The following is a 13,941-nucleotide window of genomic DNA, read 5'->3' on the forward strand; positions in this document are numbered from 1 at the left end:
ACCAGCCAAATGCCAGAATATGAGAGGAAATGACACCAGTTATAAGGCAAAGCTGAACTAAGACTTCATTTTAGGAAACAAAGATTGCTTAAAAACCTAGGATCTTCACCAGCTAGAAAATGAGCAGACATCCTTCTTTCCTTACGTTAACAAAAAGGTCAACTGCCTCACACACCCACCCCATCTCTTCTGTAAACTCTGTCCCCACCAGCCTTCTCAATAATATTATCCTACCAATTACTCTTTCTCTTACATACTGTTTCTTCTTTGACTTAGAATGTTTCCACTGACTTATAAACAAGGTCAAGTCACTCATTGAAAGGAACTCCCTAAATCCTTATTCCCTCCCGGTCACAGCCAAACCTTAAAAGAGTTGTTCATCTACAGTGTTTTCATTTCTTCGCCTCCCATTCACTCTTTAACCCAGATCATTCTGACTTTCTGCATCCTCACTCCACCAAGAGTCTGTTTGGATTAGGGCCTATCTTAATAGCCTCACTTTAACTTAATGCCCCTTTAAAGGCACTGTCTACAAATAGTCATATTTTGAGGTACTGGGGATTAAGGCTTCAACATACGAATTTTGAAAGACACAATTCAGCCCAAAACACTCAGCGATTAAGTGTTGGAATTCCTCAAGGCTAATTCCCAGGCCCCACTCTCCTCTTCCCATTCTGAACTCTCTATCAGGGATATTTCATCCACTTTCATCTGTGAGTTAGCCTCTCAGGTCTCCAGCTCAGCTGTTTCCTCTAAATTCCAAGTCTATTATACTCAGCTGCCTACTTGACATCTCTTCTGAATATTTCAAAGGCACCACAAATTTACATACCCCAAGTTGAGTTAATATCAGTCCTTTCCCATTCTTCCAAAGAGATATATCTATTCCGTGTAAGGGTGACCTTTGATATTTCATCCCCCATAAATTCAACCTATCATCAAGATCCTGCAATTTAACTTCCTAAGTATCTATTGAATTCATCCACTTTGCTCCTTCTCCACCATCACCTTAGTGTAAACCATTATACGTCACCTAGACAACCACAAAAGCTTTCTGACTCTGCCCTTGTGTTGACTTTAATTCTCCACTCTGACTGTTCACAGCCAGCATAGTCTTCTCAAAATAAAATCTATCCTTTCATCACTCATCTTGAAACTTACTATGGCTTCTCATTGTTCTTCGGGTAAAACCCCAAATCCTTAATATAACTTAGTATGAATATTATGCATCCATCATTTGCAAGTTCCAAACAATTTGGACTGAAAATAGAGAGGACGTACTAGTTCCTGCCAAAATGTCAAATTAACCTGGGTACCTTCCAGAATCAACCCTGGAGGAACTAAAAATGGAAGCATGGGATCTAAGAACTAACAACATAGACCTGAAAAAATCCCAGCAGTGTGGAAAGTGTTTTGAACTGGTGTGTAGGGGTAGTTGATGACTGGCGTGGCTGTGGGAAGCTGTTCAGGAAGAGCTGTTCTAATTGTGCCACCAGCCTACTAATCTGACCTTTCCTTGGGTCCATTTTTTTCCTGACACCTCTCTGCAGAAATTAGACCCAAGGACCCAGATACCCAACTGGGGTAAAATCAGGGCAGGGCAAAAACCTCTTGGGGCCCACAGACTGGGAATGAACAGCCTTGGGTATCTACTCATCTATCCTTTCCCTTTGAATTCCAGGGCTAGTAGAGAACAATCCTAGGGAGTGCTCCCTCCCCCTAATACTGTTTTTCTATATGGAAGTTCAAAGATGTAGTTCAGATCTAAGGAACTACTAGGTAAAATAAAAAAAATTTTTAAAGCATGACAGTGGATCTGTGATGCCTGAGGCTCTCTGCCCTGGGGCTTACTCCCCTCCTCTCTTAAGGATCTAAACTTCTGGTCTGAGAGCTGGACATCTAGTCTTTTTCACTGCATGTTAACATATAGAGTAGTCAAATATCCCTAGGGGAATATAGCTCATAACTGTATATCTGAGGGTTTAAATAGCCTTAGTGGAAAACATTCATAACATTAAAGGAAATTAGAACAGGGACTTACCTAGTGGTCTAGTGGTCCAGTGGCTAAGACTCTGTGCTCCCAATGCAGGGGGCCCAGGTTTGAGCCCTGGTCCAGGGACTAGATGCCACAACTAAGTTTGCCTGCCACAACTAAAGATTCCACATGCTACAATGAAGATCAAAGATCCTGCATGTTGCAAATAAGACCTGGTGCCACCAAATAAATACTTTAAAAACTATTAGAACAGAAAAACTAAGAATTTATAATAAGTAAAATAGAAATATCAGAGACCTGAAGGAAGATTATCAGCAATATGAAATTGAAATTATATTGAAGTAGTCAAATGAAAATATTACATATGAAAAATAGATGAAAAAAGAACTCAAGATTGGGTAAATAGTGGAATAGAGCAGATGAATGACTTAGAGTTTTTTTTAAAAATTAGACAAACAGGTGAGGTCTTTGCAACCTCCAGACATTCTTTGGATTCATTGGAGAGTATATAACTCCATTGCTAACACTAGCAAAAGGGGTATTCTTTTGCCCCCTTCTGATGCCTATGTCAGAAGCTTTCTCTATCTCCTTTATACTTTAATAAAACTTTATTACACACAAAAAAAAAAAAAAAATTAGACAAACAGAGGAATTCTTCCAAAAGGAAATGAAAGAATAAAGAAATGTAAAAATAAAAATAAATGATAGAGACCACTTTCTCATAATCACAGGGAGGAATCAAGATGGCAGAATAGAAAGTTGTAGAGCTCACCTCCTCCCACAAATACATCAAAAAATACACCAATACATGGAACAATTCTCACAGAAAACCTACTGAACTCTGGCAGAATATCTCAGACACCCAAAGATGCAAGAATGATCTCCACATAACTGGATAGGATGAAAGAGAAAGTAATCCGGGTGGGACCTACCCCACTGGGAGGGAGCTGGGAAGAAAGAAAGGTTCCTGCACCCTAGGAAGCCCCTTCACAGGTAGGGAGATCAGCCAAGATATATAGCTTCAGAGGCTCAGAAGAGAGTACAGCAGCCAGTTTGTGGCAGAAAAGAGAGAGACCTGCATAGATGCTCCATGCTACTGCCCTGAGTTCCCCAGCCTGAGATGCACATCTCCTTCTGCCTACACAGAAGCTGATGCCTGCTATAAAAGGGAAGCACACAGGTTAAGGGGTGTGGAGGGAGGGGTGGGGCCACCATAGGAGCCTCACTCCTTGTGTGCTCACCATGGGCAAGACACCACCACTGATGCCCCATTGTGACGGAAGGGAGGGGCGAGGCCTGCCATAGCAGCCTCTTGCTCAGCACACTCTGCATTAAAAGGATCATTCACCATGATCAAGTGGGATTTATCCCAGGGATGCAAGGATTTTTCAGTATCTGTTCCCTGATATCAGACTATACTACAAAGCTACAGTAATCAAGACATGGCACAAAAACAGAAATATAGATCAATGGAACAGGATAGAAAGCCCTGAGATAAACCCACACACCTATGGTCACCCAATCTATGACAAAGGAGGCACAGATATACAATGGAGAAAAGACAGTCTCTTCAGATAAGTGGTGCTGGAAAAAAACTGAACAGCTACATGTAAAAGAATGAAATTAGAACATTCTCTAACACCATACACAAAAATAAACCCAGAATGGATTAAAGACCTAAAATACTAAACACCATAAAACTCTTAGAAGAAAACATAGGAAGAACACTCTTTGACATAAATCACAGCAAGATCTTTTTTGACCCACTTCCTAGAGTAATGAAAATAAAAGCAAAAACAAATGGTACCTAATTAAACTTAAAAGCTTTTGCACAGCAAAGGAAACCCAAAGACAACCCTCAGAATGGGAGAAAATAATTGCAAACAAAGCAACTGACAAGGTATTCATCTCCAAAATATACTAACAGCTCATGCAGCTCAGTATCAAAAAACAACCAATCAATGGGTGAAAGATCTAAATAGACATTTCTCCAAAGAAGACATACAGATGGCTAAAAGACATATGAAAGGATGCTCAACATTGCTAATTATTAGAGAAATGCAAGTCAAAACGAGAGTGTGGGGGAAAGGGAGCCCTCTTGCACTGTTGGTGGAAATGTAAATTGATATAGCCACTATGGAGAACAGCATGGAAGTTTCTTTAAAACTAAAAATAGAACTACCATATGACCCAGCAATCCTACTACTGGGCATATACTCTGAGAAAACCATAATTCTAAAAGACACATGTACCCCAATGTTCATTGCAGCACTATTTACAATAGTCAGGACATGGAAACAACTGAAAGTCTCCATCAATGGATGAATGGATAAAGATGTAGTACATATATACAGTGGACTATTACTTAAAAAATTTGGCCATAAAAAGGACCAAAATTGGGTCATTTGGCAAGATGTGCAAGGACCTAGCGGCTGTCACAGAGAGTGAAGTCAGAAAGAGAAAGACAAATACCATATATTAATGCATATACATGGAATCTAGAAAAATAGTACAGATAAACCTAGTTCCAGAGCAGTAGTAGAGATGCAGATGTACAGAACAGATATGTGGACACAGTGTGGGAAAGGGAGGGTGGAATAAATTGGGAGATTAGATTTAACAGAAATACACTACCGTGTGTAAAACAGATAGCTAGTAAGAACCAGCTGTATAGCACAAGGAGCTCAGCTCAGTGCTCTGTGATGACCTAGATGAGTGGCATGGGGAATAGAGGTCCAAGACAAAAGGAATATATGTATGTATACATATATCCGATGCACTTCATTGTTCAGCAGAAACTAACACAGCATTGTAAAGCAATAATGCTCCAATAAAAACATGTTAACAAACACAATGAGAAACACAGTCATTTCAACACTTGAGATAGTATATATGATGAAAATTAAATATCTACCTCTCTTATAAACTTTATCCCAGAATCATAATATGGTTTGCACATACATGGAAATAAAGTCAACTAACATTTGGATTGTCAGTCAGCAAGAACTGCACAGGTGCTGAACAACAATGTATTAAATGGACAACTACCTCCCTTACATATATAAGATAATAATACATGGAAAATACATGCCAAGGAAATATAGCAAGAATTGGGATTGGCAAATGTTAATTTTAAATTAAATAGAATTCAAGACAAGGCATCAAAGAAAATTACCTCACATTGATAATTGGTATAACACAAATATAGCTGACCTTAACTGTTTTGTACTTACAACTATAATTTCAAATTATTTCTCTTGCTATATCTATATCAATATATATTATAGTTTTATATGTCAATTATACTTCAAAAATAAGGTAAAAATTTTAAAAAGAGAAACCTAACGTCACATGAAACAAGATGAACTATACCAAATTATATATATGGCATAGATTGAGGTTATTGTCTCTATATTAACAATATTAAAGGAGAAAAACATAAGATTATTACCAGAGATGCCAAGAAAATTTTTAACAAACTTCACTATTCATTCTGATTTTTTTAAATACTCAAATTAAGGTGTTTCCTTCTAGCTCACTTGATAGAACAGGAGACTCTTAAAATACTCAAATTAAGAGCTGATAGATACAGCCTGAACATGATAAAATATATACACCTTACTCCTACAGCCAATATTTTACTAAATGGGAAAACACTAAGCCATTTTTACTAAGGTCAAGAACCAAGAAAGATACCTACTACCTCCTCTACTATTTAATCTTGCCCTGGAAGTGGGACAAATTGAGAGTAGTATGACACACATATATATAGTTGTAGTTTTTTTCAGTAACTCAACTGTGTCTGACTCTGCGACCCCAAGGACTGCAGCACACCAGGTTTCCCTGTCCTTCACCATCTCCCAGAACTTGCTCAAACTCATGTCCATTGAGTTGGTGATGCCATTCAACCATCTCATCCTCTGTTGTTCCCTTCCCCTCCTGTCTTCTATCTTTCCCAGCATCAAGGTCTTTTCCACTGAGTCAGCTCTTCACATCAGGTGGCCAAAGTATTGGAGCTTCAGCTTTCAGCATCAGTCCTTCCAATGAATATTCAGTGTTGATTTCCTTTAGGATTGACATGTTTGATCTCCTTGCAGTCCAAGGGACTCTCAAGAGTCTTCTCCAACTTCACAGTTCAAAAGTGTCAATTCTTCGGCGTTCAGCCTTCTTTATGGTCCAACTCTCACATCCATAAAGACTACTGGAAAAACTATAGCTTTGACTATACTGACCTTTGTTGACAAAGGGATGTCTCTGCTTTTTAATATGCTGTCTAGGTTGGTCATAGCTTTTCTTCCAAGGAGCAAGCATCTTTTAATTTCATTGTTGCAGTCACCATCCATAGTGATGTTGGAGCCCAAGAAAATAAAGTCTGTCACTGTTTCCATTGTTTCCCCATCTGTTTGCCCTGAAGTGATGAGACTGGATGTTATGATCTTCGTATTTGGAATGTCGAGTTTTAAGCCAGCTTTTTCACTCTCCTCTTTCACCTTCATCAAGAGGTTCTTTCATTCCTCTTTGCTCTCTGCCATTAAGATGGTATCATCTGCATGTCTGAGGTTATTAATATTTCTTCTGGCAATCTTGATTCCAGCCTGTGCTTCGTCCAGCCCAGCATTTCACATTATGTACTCTGCATTTAAGTTAAATAAGCAGGGTGACAGTATACAGCCTTGATGTACTCCTTTCACAATTTTTCACCAGCTGGTTGTTCCATGTCCAGTTCTAACTGTTGCTTCTTGACCTGCATACAGGTTTCTCTGGAGGCAGGTAAGGTGGTCTGGTATTCCCATCTCTTGAAGAATTTTCCATTTTGTTGTGATCTACACAGTCAAAGGCTTTAGCGAAGTCAGTGAAGCAGAAAAGTGAAAAGTGAAAGGTGCTCAGTTGTGTCCAACTCTTTGCAACCCCATGGACTATTACTGTCCATGAAATTCTCCAGGCTAGAATACTGGAGAGGGTGGCCGTTCCCTTCTCCAGGGGATCTTCCCAACCCAGGAATCTAGCCAGGGTCTCCTATATTGCAGGTGGATTCTTTACCAACAGAGCTATCAGAGAAGCCAATGAGCAGATGTTTTGTCCGGAATTCTCTAGCTTTTTCTGTGATCCAACAGGTGTTGCAATTTGATCTCTGGTTCCTCTGCCTTTTCTAAATTCAGCTTAAACATTTGACAGTTTTTGGTTCACGTACTGTTGAAGCCTAGATTGGAGAATTTTGAGCATGACCTTGCTAGCATGTGAAATGAGTGCAATTGTGTAGTAGTTTGAACATTCTTTGGGATTGAAATGAAAACTGACCTGTTCCAGTCTTGTGGCCATTGATGAGTTTTCCAAATTTGCTGGCATATTGAGTACAGCACTTTAACACTACCATTTGTAAAATAGATAGCTAGTGGGAAGCTGCTGTATATCACAGGTAGCTTAGCTTGGTGCTCTGTGATGACCTAGTAGGGAGTAGGGCTGGGAGGGAGGCTCAAGAGGGAGGAAATATATGTATACGTAGCTGATTCATGTTGTTGTATAGCACAAACACAACCCTGTAAGGCAATTATACTCCAATAAAAAAAATGTAACTAGAAAGCAAAAACGATTAGAGACATAAGAATTGGAAAAGATGATGTGAGACTATCTATGTTAAAAGGTATTATGAGAGTTTACCTAAATACTCAGTTATGCATAGGTGCATGCATGCTAAGTCACTTCAGTCATGTCTAACTCTGTGACCTCACAGACTGTAGCCCTCTAGGCTCCTCTATCCATGGGGTTCTCCAGGGGAAGAATACTGGAGTGGCTTGCCATGCCCTCCTCAAGGGGATGTTCCAGACCCAGGGATCAAACCTGGGTCTCCCACATTGCAGGCTGATTCTTTACCATCTAGGTTACCAAATGCAGGTTTACTCAGAAATGTGCTCTGAGAAATTAAATGCAATCCAAATAAAAATACCATGTGTTTTCACCTAGAGTTTCATACTGAATTTCACAGTATTTAGTATTTAGTGAAGAAGGCCTAAATAAGAAAAGCAGATTTAAAAGTATAGGATAAAGTTTCTATAAATAAGTGTCCTACTGTTACTTGACAATAGAATTGAAAGTCTAAAAATAGGTCCTTGAAATATAATGAAAATTTGTATGATTACAGTAGAATCTCAACTTACTGGAAATGATGAACTTTATAATAAATAGTATTGGGACAACCAGATAACCATGTGGAAAAAGAAAATTGGAAGCATATCTCACACAAGAAAAAAAATCAGATCTAGATGAAAAAGACAAATACTGTATGATTTCACTTACATGTGGGTTCTAAAAAACAAGTGAACAAACAACAGAGCAGAACCCTTCCCTCTGGCAAACAGATTTGCCAGAGGGAAATGTGGGTGACAGAAGGAAAGATATAGTTGAGGGAGGTTAAGATGTACAAATTTCCAGTTATGAAATAAATGAGTCATGGGTATGAAATGTAGTGTGCAGAATAACTGTATAATATCTATGTATGGTGACAAATCAAAGTGATAATTTTGAAATGTGTAGAAATCGAATCGCTAGTATAACAAGAACTAACATAGTGCTACAGGTCACTTAAACTTCAAAAACAGACTCATAGAAAAAGAGATCAGATTTGTGGTTATTAGAGGCAGGGGTAGTGGGGTGGCGGTGAGGGAAGGGGGAATTGGGTGAAGGGAGTCAAAAGATATACTTTCAGTTATAAGATAAGGTAAGGTTATTGTTTAGTTGCTAAGTTGTATCCAACTCTATAACTCCATGGACTGCATACCAGGCTCCTTTGTCCTCCACTATCTCCCAGAGTTTGCTCAAATTCATGTCCATTGAATCAGTGATGTTATCTAACCATCTCTCGTCCTCTGCCACCACCTTCTCCTCTTGCCTTCAATCTATCCCAGCATTAATGTCTTTTCCAATGAATTGGCCCTTCACATCAAGTGGCAAAAGTACTGGAATTTCAGATTTAGCATCAGTCCTTCCAATGAATATTTTGGGTTGATTTCCTTTATTTATTTTTTTTCCATTTATTTTTATTAGTTGTAGGCTAATTACTTTACAATATTGTAGTGGTTTTTGCCATACATTGACATGAATCAGCCATGGATTTACATGTGTTCCCCATCCCGATCCCACCTCCCGCCTCCCTCTCCATCCCATCCCTCTGGGTCTTCCCAGTGCACCAGCCCTGAGCACCTGTCTCATGTATCCAACCTGGGCTTGTGATCTGTTTCACCCTTGATAGTATACTTGTTTCAATGCTGTTCTCTCAGAACATCCCACCCTCCCTTCTCCCACAGAGTCTAAAAGTCTGTTCTGTACATCTGTGTCTCTTTCTGTTTTGCATATAGGGTTTCCTTTAGAATTGACTGGTCTGATCTCCTTGCAGTCCAAGGGACTCTCAAGAGTCTTCTCCAGCACCACACAATTCAAAGGCATCAAATCTTTGGCACTCAGCCTTCTTTATGGTCCAACTCTCACATCCCTACATGACTACTGGAAAAACCATAGCTTTGACTATATGGACCTTTGTCAGCAAAGTGATGTCTCTGCTTTTTAATATGCTGTCTAGGTTTGTCATAGCTTTCCTTCTAAGGAGCAGGCGTCTTTTAATTCAGCGTGTTTTTTTTCCGATGGATGTAAGGTACAACATGATAAATTTAATTAACATTGCTGTATGCTATACATGAAAGTTGTTAACAGTATATCCTGAGTTCTCATCACAAGGAAAACTTACTATTTCTTTAATTTTATATCTATAATAGATGAAAGTTGTTCATTAAACTTACTGTGATAATCACTTCATGATATGTGTAAATCGAATTATTATGCTGAACACTTTAAACTTACATAGTGTTATATAACAATTATATCTTAATAAAACTAGAAAAAATGAAAATATATAAATACTAGAAAAATGTGAGATAATTCCTCTGTAGACTGGGTTTTGAAAAAGCCTAACTATAGCTCAAAATCCAAAAGAGATAAATATTGATAAATTCAAATATTTAAAACCACTCATGACAAAAAATAAGCAAAATCAAGGGATAAAGTGGCAGAAAAATATTAATAATACCTGTGAAATAGAGGACTGACATATACCAAAAACACTTAAATACCAGGGTAGAAATGGCAAAAAATGGACAAGTGATATGAGCAGACAACTTACAAGAATTTTATTAAAATAATCCTAAGATACCCAACTTCATGCATGATTAGTGAAATTCAACACTCCCTTATAAACCATTTCTCACTTACCAGATTGGCAAAAATTCAAATGCTTACTGACAAGCTTTTTTAGAGATATAAGTAAATAGGCACTATTATTATCTTGCTAGTGAGAATACAAATTCCCCTTATATGGCACTATCTAACAAAACTACATATTCATTTACTCTTCGACCAATTCATCCCACTTCTAGAAATATACCCTGAATATATATGTCTGAAGAAAATACAAATGCTCGTGATTTATTTAATCATTATTTTTAATGGCAAAATACTGAAGCCACCTAAGTATTCATACATAGAATACAGGATGAAAAATTATGGCACAACCGAACAATGAAATAATATGCAGCTATAAAATTTTTAAAAACTGGTTCAACTAGTGAAGAATAAGCTGAGTGCCTATTGAATTGGAGTGACTGAGTTACTGATTTCGTTCCACACCTAAGACTTGGAAAGCTTAAGGAAAGCAAGGTAAAGAGGCTTCCTCATAGTAACCTGACTGGAATCAGACAACAACCTGTCTTACTGACCCACAGGGACAGATACTCTTAGGCCTTCTACTATTCCACCACTTAAGGCAGATGAACACAGCTAATTTAAGGAAACAAGAAACACCACACCTATGAGGGACCAGCAGCCAGAGAGAGGGAAGGATAAGTAAACATTTCTGAATAAGCCCCTTACTAACTACAATAGCCGAAAGAGATAGACAACAATTTGAACATAAAAATAATTAGAATACCCCTCAAATATTTCCTGAAGCTAACAGTATGGTTATTGAACTGAAATTTTATAATACATTTTAGGATAGGATGAGACTAAAGGATAGGATGACCTGTAAGATCAAGTGAAAGAAATACTCCAAACTTGAGGTATTATATTAAAAGATGGCATACATTCTAGTATAAAAATCTTGAACTCCAGGCACAAAGGTGTGTGTATGTGTGTGTGTAAGTCACTCAGTCATGTCCGACTCCATGACCCCATGGAATGTAGCCTGCCAGGCTTCTCTGTCCATGGAATTTTCCAGGCAAGGATACTGGAGTGGGTTACTATTTCCTTCTCTAGAGGATCTTCCCAACTCAGGGATTGAAACTGGGTCTCCTGCATTGCAGGCGTATGCTTTACCATCTGAGCTAAAATTCCTGAACACCAGGCACAAAGGTAAATCTTATCAATTCCCAAAGAGAAAAATCAAACTGTTCTTAAAATGAAAAGATGAGACTTGTGTCAGACTTCTCATCTGTACACACACCCAACATACTGCATGTTCCCAATCTATGGAACTGATTACATAGATATGAGCACAAATATGTAATGATATGTTTACATATGTGTATGCACAGATGATTTTCGTCACTGAACACTAGAATGATCATACCGTTTGTGTACATCTGGTATCTATTCTATTAGAGTTAGCAAAGCTTCTGGCTGGTTGGGTTTTATGTCATACTGATTACTATTGTTTTTTTTTTTTCATGTATTTTTATTAGTTGGAGGCTAATTACTTTACAATATTGTAGTGGTTTTTGCCATACATTGACATGAATCAGCCATGGATTTACATGTGTTCCCCATCCCAATCCCCCCTCCCGCCTCCCTCCCCATCCCAGCCCTCTGGGTCTTCCCAGTGCACCAGCCCTGAGCACTTGTCTCATGCATCCAACCTGGGCTGGTGGTCTGTTTCACCCTTGATAGTATACTTGTTTCAATGCTAGAATAGCATTGACTACTATTGTTTCTAACATCACCCCAGTAAGATCTTCCTGGTGGCTCAGATGGTAAACAGCCTGCCTGCACAGCAGGAGACCAGGTTCAAGCCCTGGATCATCATGATCCCCTGGAGAAGGCAATGGCTTCCCACTCCAGTATTTTTGCCTGGAGAATTCCATGGACAGAGGAGTGTGGCAGGCTACAGTCCATTGGGTTGCAAAGAGTCAGACATGACTGAGTAACTAACACTATAATATAATCTCACCAGAAATTAGGGTGATCATGTCTACTGCCAGCAGTTTGCACATCTCTCACACAGACACATACAGTGCTGGCAGAGAATTTTTATGTATTTGCTAACCACTTAGACTTGCTCTTTTTTCTATTTACTTTTTTTCCTATGGTCTAGTCTTGTTAGTCTTGGAGAAGGAAATGGCAACCCACTCCAATATTCCTGCCTGGAGAATCCCTTGGAGAGAGGAGCCTGGCAGGCTACAGTTCATGGGATCGCAAGAGTCGGACATGACTTAGCACTATCTTTCTTTCTTTCTTCTTTCTTAGTCCTGTTTATTCTAGCTTTTTAATTCTTTCTTTTTAGGTCTTTTTAGGTCTTGGTAATTAGTATTTTCATGAAAATCATCTCTTTTCTTTGTTGCTGTAAAAGTTAAGTGAAAGTGTTAGTTGCTCAGTTGTGTCTGACTCTTTATGATCCCATGGACTGTAGCCCACCAGGCTCATCTGTCCATGAAATTCTCCAAGCAAGAATTTTGTTGTTGTAAGGTTGGACACTAATATCTCAGATACATGTATATATATATATATATATATATATATATATATATGAGAGAGTACGTATGTATGTATGTAAATTAGGTTTGTAGTGACAAAAACAAAACAAAAACAAAACAAAAAACCCAAACTACAGACAAGTAACCACTAACAGAGGAGAGTGGACATATAAATGATAATATTCACATTGTAAAACATTTTGCAACCATTTGAAAGCTTTATATTATTGCTAAAAACAAGATAAAGAGTTATAACAGGAACTACTAGTTGCCAAAATATTAATTCTTCCTTTCCTCTATTTTCTCCATGTAACAGAATACTGTTTTATTGGGGAATGCGCATGTGTGTGTGTGTGTGTGTGTAATCTATTCAATTAAACAATTACACATTCCAGTGGACTTTGCAGTTAGAAACAGCCATGTAATGACATGTTCTGGCTAGTAATAATATAGGTGGAAGTTCTTAGATGATCTTTACGAGAAATAGCTCCAAAAACTGGGAGACATCTTCTGCTTCTGATCAGAAACTGAGTCCAGAATTATGCTGCCAGAACAGACAATTAGAAAACCAGAAAAAATATAGAAAAAAACTTTTCAGACATTGGACAATAGGAAGCTCTGAACTCTGATCTCTGAAAGAAATAAAGTGAAATCTACCACACCAAAGTTTTCTTCTTAGAGACAATTTCTGGGATATGGCACAGGGAAGAAACAAAAAAGGCATGGAAAACTGTTGAGTTAAAAAACAAACAAACAAACAAAAAAGAAAAACAAGGAATCTTGGATTTTTGAACAGAGTAACTGAGAGGAGGGCGACACACAGAAGAGTTACCAAAGTATATATAATGGACCCCATGAATCAGTAGGTGAATAGGAGCCTGTGTATGGTAGGGTAATGGGAAAGAACAGATACCAGGCAACTCCATGGCTGATTCATGTCAATGTATGACAAAACCCACTGCAATGTTGTGAAGTAATTAGCCGCCAACTAATAAAAATAAATGAAAAAAAAAAAAAGGTGTACTTGGGACCAAAAAAAAACCAAAACAAAAAAGAACAGATACCAGGCAAAGAACTGTGACTAGGAGAAGGCAAATAATCCCTAGAGAACACACTGGGCTGGAGATCATTACTGTTACAGTAGAAAATGAAGAAAAATGCCTTGACTTAAAAGTGGGTCTAAGTGCCCTTGAGCAACAACTACTATAGATT

Source organism: Odocoileus virginianus, chromosome 5, assembly GCF_023699985.2.
Source record: "Odocoileus virginianus isolate 20LAN1187 ecotype Illinois chromosome 5, Ovbor_1.2, whole genome shotgun sequence".
In the NCBI taxonomy this organism is placed as follows: Eukaryota; Metazoa; Chordata; class Mammalia; order Artiodactyla; family Cervidae; genus Odocoileus; species Odocoileus virginianus.